We start from the raw sequence: 7,906 nt of genomic DNA, 5'->3' as shown, positions 1-7,906 counted from the left end.
CCAGATTCTCAACCACTAATAACTCAGTGAGAAGTGTTACAGTTGTTTGAACAACTTTATAATTTAATTTCCTCACATGCAAAAAGAGATATTGCTTCCCCATTTTTTTACAAGAATGTTGGGAATAGATATCTACATATAGGTAGAGAGGTACATACAAGTAGATAGGTACATATATGTAAATATGTATATTCATTGCATATAGTGGCATTATTACAAATACTGACCTTCAAAAAGTAAAAGGAGAAGAAGGGGTGATGGTCATCTTTTCTGAAGTATCTTTCATTTATTCAGTAAATATTTATCAAGTGCCTACTATGTAGGCACTTCACATAGTAAATTCCCCAACTTCAAGGAGCTTGTGATCTCTAACATGGGAAAACATAAAAAATTTACAAACCAGTATGAAATAAATCCCCTTAGAGCTGTACAAAGTAGTTTAAAAATTCAGAAAGGAGTTACAACTTCTCTGCTTCAGGTAATCACAATAAAAACAGCTACTTTTTATTGAGTGATTACCATATACTCAGCATATGTTAAGTCTCTCGTACATTAGTAAAATTCCTCCTCACAGGAATAATGGTACCTAATTCACATGGCTATTGCCATTTTCAGGTTAGGAAACTGAGGTTCTAAGATATTAGGTAACTCGTCCAATGTTACAAAGGGCATAAGGTAACTTATCCTAAAATAGTAGAGCCATGATTTGAGCCTGCCATATATAACTCTAAAGTTCACATATGAGGAGAAGCCATATGAGTTGCACTCTAAAGAATGGGAAGGTTATTGTTGGTTGAGGGTCAGGAAGATGCTTCTATAGAAAGGGGATTTGTGAATAAAGCAACAGAAAGTGATTAAAGCAAGATGTGTTCTAAAAAGCATTAAAAAAGATTTTTTAATAAAGTCCATAGGAAATTCAGTGGGACAAATAAGGTCTGGAGCAGATTCTGGTAGACCTTGAAAGCAAGTATATGCTCAGTTGGCAACTGGGAGCCACTGAACTTGCTAAGCAGGTGATGAAGTGATCAACAACAATTGTTTAGGCACATTTATCTGGAGAGTTGACAAGACATATTAAATTTACAAAGGATGTGGGAAGAAGTTTATTTAGTAGACTTCAAGGTGTATAGAAGATAATGAGAGTATGAAGTCGTGACTACTGAGAGGTGGAACTACATCTACAGACATCGTCAAATAATAGTGACAAATGTGGGGATTAGAGAGGAAGAGAAAGAGAATAAAAATCTACCTGAAAAATCGCTTTATATAAAAGTAAAAATAAATAAATAAATAAATAAATAAGAAAAGATGGTTTTGGGGAAGAGATTATTAGTCTCTTTGTTTTTTCATAGGCTGGATTTGAGTTTTCTGACACAGCTAACAAATATATAACAGCAAATACAATTCTACTGGCCCTTAGACCTGACTGTTGTGGATTTTCACACATGTAATTTAGATGACACAGTCAATCTCTTCAGATGTTTATGAACAAAGTATTCATGTTTCAAAAAGTGGGAAATGGGCCATCTTCCCAGAATTTCACATTCAATCAGTTCACTGCATGGCTATTTCAGACAATGTCTCAAACAGAGAATTTAAAAAGAGATGCCTGCTTCACAAAAACATTTTCTTTTGTAAGCTTGGTAATAATGAGTCATTACTTAACTCCAACTTTTTATTTGTTGGGACACAATGTAATGTTGGCTGGTAATTTTTGAAATGGTACCATTCCATTTGGAATTATATGATTTCCTTGGCATTGTGACTGTTACCGAATACTTTGAAATCTTATCTAAAATATCACATTATAACAAAACCTCTAAATAACTTTTGTGTAGTACATCATAGTTCACAAATAATACCCACATTTATATTATCTCATTTGATTTTTACAACATTATTAATGTATATACTATTATCCTTATTTTATAAATGTAAATATTAAGGCTCAAAGTTTTATAATTTCCCAAGATTATAACATTTAACACATTACAGAATAAGGATTTGAATCCATGTTCTCTGATCTACTGTTCTTGTTTCTATGATATAAATCATCTTCGTATAGCCAAATATAATTAATTTCACCAAATCAATGACTTTTAACCACCATCACAATCACTGGAAGCTACTGCAACATCAATTAAGCTCTGGCTTATTCTCAATGAAGTTAGCTAAAATGGTTCATTCAAATTATCTTTAATGTGCAAGGATTAATTATTTTTTCACAGGGACAGAGAGAGAGAGAGAGGAATAGACAGATAAGAATGGAGAGAGATGAGAAGCACCAATCATCAGTTTTTTGTTGCAACACTTTAGTTGTTCATTGATTGCTTTCTCATATGTGCCTTCACCACGGGCCTTCAGCAGACTGAATAACCCCTTGCTTGAGCCAGCGACCTTGGGTCCAAGCTGGTGAACTTTTTGCTCAAGGCAGATGAGCCCACGCTCAAGCTGGCAACTTCGGGGTCCCGAACCTGGGTCCTTCAGAATCACAGTCCAATGCTCTATCCACTGTGCCACCACCTGGTCAGGCTAGGATTTATTTTTAAGAGACATTGGGAATAAATAGTTACTAGCAATTTATTATCAACTTTGTCACAATTCAATGTTAATATTAGCTGCTATTTATTCATTCATCCATTGGACACATATTGAGTGAGTACCTACTATGTCCATGCAGTGTGCTACATAATGGGGATAATATGATTCTAATGGTTAAGTAGAGAGAACACTGAATAGAACTATGACTTTGTTCTGGCTCAGTCCTTATTTATTTGTAATACCTTAGGAAATACATTACATGTCTTCTGAGCTTCATATCTTTAGAGGACTATGTTCAATTCAACCAAAAATGTTTGTGATTCCAAGATGGTGATAGAGTAGGTCAATGTTCCAACTGTCACTTCCAGGATCAAACTGAACTACAACTTAATTTAAGAACAATCATCTTGAAAAAACAACTTTGGATTAAATGAAGAATAGTCTGTAACCAAGGATCTAGAAGAAGCCATACCGAGACTTGTAGGAAGGGCAGCGACGCAGAAACGGCTGCCTGCTCTCAAAAGTAAGAAACAGCTGAGGGTCCACAGGGACTCTCAATGTGGGGAGGGTTTCTTTGAGAGGTGTGGGTCCTCAGTCCCAGGCCCAGAGCCCCAGCCTAGAAGAGGTGCCCACACAGAATCTGTGGGTTAAAAGATCAGATTTTTCTCTGCAAAAAAGTGACTGAACTCTCAGAGAAGCATGCTCTGTCTTAAAGGGCCCACACCGAAAATCTCATTCACAGCCATTTACCCAGGGCTCCACAGGAGGGAGAGTTAAAAGGACTAGAGTTTTATAAAGAGAGTGTAAATTTGGAGTCCCAGGGAGAGACAATGTTGGGGATGGCCACCGGAACCCCTGTGCTGAGTCATTTTCTACTACTGCAGTTGCCATCTTTTTTGGCTGGAGCAATTCCCTCTCAGAGGCATCAACCTAAGGAAAAGCAACTGTTCTGCCCTCAGGAGTCTCTTCTGTTACAGTAGGGGTTAAGGTTTGTTTTGAGAGGCCAGAAAGCAGGGGTGCATCAGTGACTCAGTTTTCTGGTGTTGAGACTAGAGTTACCACTTCCAAGCTCCTTAGTGAAGACTGGTGCTTCCACCTCATGGGAGACTCAGTTGAAACTGTCAGAAGGGTGGACAGACCACATCTTTGGGTTTTAGAGGTCACACCCACTGGACTTCTGGAGCCACACTCTACTGAGGTCTGTGAAAAAAGTCTGGACATATTGACACCTGGGGCCGAGAGGTGGAGCCACACTCACCTCTGCTCTAGCAGAGGTTTTTTCCGTGCATGAGCCCAACAATCAGCCAGCAGACAGAGGCTTCAGAAGAAGGGACTCAGGGAAACTTGACTTTTTAAGTTGAATTTTCCCCAGGCCCAGAGAGGGTAAAAGCCAGCCTAGGTATGCAACTGGCATTTCTACTTGCACCCGGGCCTAGCAGAGGCAGCCATGAACTCTGGATTGCTTGTAAATCCAAAAATATTGCTGAAGGACCAACAAAGACAGTGTCTCCCACTGGCCTGTGCTGGGTTCCTGTGAGGGAGGCCGAGGGCTGGCACACCTAGTGGCCAGCTATGAAGAGCATTGGTTCAGAACCTAACAACCCTTGCGAGAGTGGTATCTTAATGAAGGGTTCCTCACACCAGGCCCAGCAGAAGTGAGTTCCACTCTCTGTGATCAGCACTGGCACAGTGGCTCATGTGCATTGGATAGGATAGAGCTTCATAGACAGCTGTCCTGGGTACTGGATATTTTACCCTGAGGGACTAGACTTCAAAGGGGGAAAGAAAGGAGGCTTGGAGCATGGACATTTAAAGTGTGAATCCCTTTAAAATTATTGTTGGATCTCATTGAGAGGTTTAGGCACTTTCTGAGGGGGAAATAGCCCCAGGAAAAGAAAATATCAACCTTTGTCCATGATACCAGGGTGTCATCAGTTGTAACAACTTCCACAGAAGGTCCTGTCATTCAACTTGATCTAAAATGGCTGCTCACTTTGTTGGGAAGAAATAAAATTTGAATATCCAACAGTGGCTGAGGGATTAAGCTCTGCAGTAGGGGCCACAGTCCTTGTACTGAGCTACTGACCAGGAGACCCCCGATGTAAGGGGTCCCACTAACATTGTATTTGCAACCTCAGATGCCCTAACTCAACAAGCTTGCGATCTGTACAGGGGTTGGTTGGATGAGGCCAGTCTGGGCCCAAATGATATTTTTTCTACAGAAGACTCTATGGGAAGATTAGGCAGCTGCAAGAAGAGGTGGAGCAGCTAAAAGGTGGAGGCAAATCTTATAGAGCTTAGGGATTTTACAAAGCTGCTGACATCTCTAAGCAAGAGGAAGCTGATCCTTATATACAAGTTGGCCCCTCTCACATGACCCAGGCACAGAAAACGTGGACACAAACAAGAAAAAGAGCAGTAGCTGCAAACAAGTAGCCCACAACAGGTTACAAAAAACAACTGATGCTAAGATAGAGAAATATAGAACCAATATAACTGATAGCTGGTGGCATAAAGCACCAACCTCAGACTCAGCTAGATACACAAGCAGCACACCTGAAGGAAAAGTCTATACACAAACAAAATATGTAGACAAAGAAATATGACTCCAATGAATCAAGAGTAATCCCCAGAAAAAGAACTAAATAATATGGAAGTACCCAAAGTACCAGAGGCAGAATTTAAAATAATAATTTTTAGGATGTTCAAGGATCTTATTGCAACAATGGATGAAAATAAAGAGCACCTAAATAAAGAGATAGTAAGCATCAAAATAACATTGAATCATAAAAAAACCATTCAGAAATGACAAATACAATATCAGAAATAAATACTGCACTAATAGGAATCAACAGCAGGTTGGATGAAGAAGAAGATCGAATCAGTGATTTAGAAGATAAACATAAGCACAGAAGTAGAGCAGCAAAATAAAAAGAGGCTCTAAAAGACACAGAAAAATCTAAGATACTTCTGTGATAACATGAAGTGATACAACATCCACATCTTAGGAGTTCCTGAAAAAGAAGAGAATAAATTGGGGAAGAGAGAATCTGTTGAAGAAATCATAGCTGAAAATTTCCTAAATTGATGAAGGAAAATGTCATAGAAGTTCAAGAAGCATAGAGTCCCATTAAAGAGAAACTCAATGAGGCCCACACCAAGACACATAATTAAAATGCCAAAGTTAGACTAATAAAGAGTACTAACAGCTGCAAGAGAAAAGCAATTAATTACCTACAGAGGATTCCCCTTAAGGATGACATCTGACTTTTCAACAGAAATATTTGAGGCCAGAAAGGATTGGCAAGAAATATTCATAGTGATGCAGAACAAGAACCTAAAAACTAAGACTACTTTATCCAGAAAGGCTATCATTTAAAATTGAAGGAGAAATAAAATGTTTTCCAGACAAAAACAAAACAAGACCAACTCAAGAAATTTATTACAAACAAACCAGTACTGCATGAAATGTTAAGGGTCCTGCTGTAAAAAGAGTAAATAAAAAAAATTGAGAAAAATAAAAATGTAAATTTAAAGAATTAAATGGCAATAAACAAATACATGTCAATAATATCCTTAAATGTAAATGGACTAAATGCTCCAACCAAAAGACAAAGGGTAACTGCATGGATAAGAAAACGGGACATACATATGCTGTATACAAGAGACCCACTTCAAAACAAAAGATACACATAAGCTGAAAGTAAGGGGAAGGAAAAGTATTTCATGCAAATGGAAATTTAAAGAAAGGTGAGGTAGTTATCTGAGAAAATAGACTTTTACAGTAAGGGATAAAGAAGGTCACTACATATGATAAAGGGAGTAATCCAAGAGGAGCACATAACTATTATAAATATTTCTGCACCTAATATAGGAGCACCTAAATATATAAAGCAGATTTTGATGGACATAAAGGGCAAGATCAATAGCAATACTATAATAGTAGAGATTTCAATACCCCACTAACATCACTAGATAGATCCTCAAGAAACAAAATAAACAAAAAAAAGTAGACTTAAAGAAAACACTAGATCAACTGGATTTAATAGATATCTTCAGAACCTTTCACCCCAAAACAGCAGAATATACATTCTTTTCAAGTGCCCATGGTACATTCTCTAGAATAGACCACATGTTAGAACACAAAACAAGTCTAAATAAATTTAAGAAGATTAAAATCATATTGTCTGTTCTCTGATCACAATGGCATGAAACTAGAAATCAACTGCAATAGAAAAACTGAAAAACATTCAAACACTTAGAGGCTAAATAGCATGTTATTATATAATGAAGGGGTTGAGAATGAGATCAAGGCATAAATAAAAGATTTCCTTACAACAAATATAAATGAACATACAACAACTCAAAATTTAAGGGACACAACAAAAGCAGTCCCGAGAGGGAAGTTTGTAGCAATACAGGCATACCTTAAGAAGCAAGAAAAGCGTCGGCCTGGCATGCAGAAGTCCCGGGTTCGATTCCCGGTCAGGGAACACAGGAGAAGTGCCCATCTGCTTCTCCACCCCTCCCCCTCTCCTTCCTCTCTGTCTCTCTCTTCCCCTCCCACAGCGAGGCTCCATTGGAGCAAAGATAGCCTGGGCACTGGAGATGGCTCCTTGGCCTCTGCCCCAGGCACTGGAGTGGCTCTGGTCGCAACAGAGCGACACCCTAGAGGGGCAAAGCATTGCCCCATGGTGGGCAGAGTGTCGCCCCCTGGTGGGCGTGCCAGGTGGATCCCAGTCGGGCGCATGCGGGAGACTGTCTGACTGTCTCTCCGCATTTCCAGCTTCAGAAAAATACAAAAAAATAATAATAATAAATAAATAAAATAAAGAAGCAAGAAAAAGCTCAAATAAACAATTTAACTCTACATCTAAAAGAACTAGAAAAAGAACAACAAATAAAGCCAGAAGAAGTAGAAGAAAGGAAAAAATAAAGATCATAGCAGAAATAAATAACATAGAGGCTAAAAAAAAATTAATGAAACCAAGAGCTGGTTCTTTAAAAGGGTAAACAACATTGAAAAACCTTTAACCGGAATCATACAGAGAGAGAGAGAGAGAGAGAGAGAGAGAGAGGACTCAAATAAATAAAATTAGAAAGGAACGTGGAGAAGTAACAACTGACAAAACAAAAAAAAAAACATAGGATTTTAAGAAAATACTATGAAGATCTATATACAAAGGAATTGGACAATTTAGGTGACATGGATAAATTTCTAGAAATATACAAACTTTCAGAGCTCAATCTGAAAAAGTCAGGAAACTTAAACAGACCAATTACAACAAATTAAATTGAAACAGTTATCAAAAAACTCTCAGCCAACAAAAGTCCTGGACTGGATGGCTTCACAAGAAAATTTTAC

The sequence above is a fragment of the Saccopteryx bilineata genome, chromosome X (genome assembly GCF_036850765.1).
Source record: "Saccopteryx bilineata isolate mSacBil1 chromosome X, mSacBil1_pri_phased_curated, whole genome shotgun sequence".
Taxonomy (NCBI): Eukaryota; Metazoa; Chordata; class Mammalia; order Chiroptera; family Emballonuridae; genus Saccopteryx; species Saccopteryx bilineata.
This window is presented reverse-complemented; position numbering follows the sequence as displayed.